The 616-nt window shown below is 59.4% G+C and overlaps 1 long non-coding RNA gene across 1 annotated transcript in view; it reads right to left on the reverse strand.

Annotated features, from left to right (window-relative positions):
* Positions 1–552: 552 nt before the first annotated feature.
* Positions 553–616, reverse strand: part of LOC147025685 (uncharacterized) — a 1,692-nt gene continuing 1,628 nt past the window's right edge. The window contains exon 4 of the long non-coding RNA XR_015057972.1: positions 553–616. This exon is cut by the window's right edge and continues 116 nt beyond it. This is a non-coding gene — a long non-coding RNA (uncharacterized LOC147025685).

Below are 616 nucleotides of genomic sequence, written 5' to 3' on the forward strand. Positions count from 1 at the left end.
CACCCATCTCTCCACCCATCCATTGATCCACACAAACCTCATCCACATTCGCCCCTGCCCACATAAACCCTGCCCACATCAACCCCTCCCACATAAGTCCTGTCTACACAAGCTCCACACAAAAACTCCACACACATAAACCCTGTCCACATAAACCCCTCCCACACAAGCTCCACCCACATAAACCCCGCACACACAAGACCCACCGAAGCCCCGCCCACATAAGCCCCACGCACATAAAGCCCTCCCAGACAAGCCCCACCCACATAAACCCCGCCCACACACACCCCGCCCACACAAGCCCCACCGAAGCCCCGCCCACATAAACCCCTCCCACACAAGCCCCACCCACACAAGCCCCACCCACACCCCGCCCACACAAGCCCCACCAAAGCCCCGCCCACACAAGCCCCTCCCACACAAGCCCCACCCCCTCATCCCCCCTGTGCGCCCCCACCTTTGACCCACCACCCCTCATCCCACCCCCCCCTTCCCCACACACACACATGGGGAGGGGAGGGATGGGATGAGGGTGATGGGTCATTGGGGGGCGCACCTACCCTCCCTTCATGTTTTGATCCTCTTCTTGTAATTCAGAATCAAGTAATTGTATACA

This window comes from Eptatretus burgeri, chromosome 5 (genome assembly GCF_056783735.1).
Source record: "Eptatretus burgeri isolate ZD-2024b chromosome 5, Ebu_testis_v1, whole genome shotgun sequence".
In the NCBI taxonomy this organism is placed as follows: domain Eukaryota; kingdom Metazoa; phylum Chordata; class Myxini; order Myxiniformes; family Myxinidae; genus Eptatretus; species Eptatretus burgeri.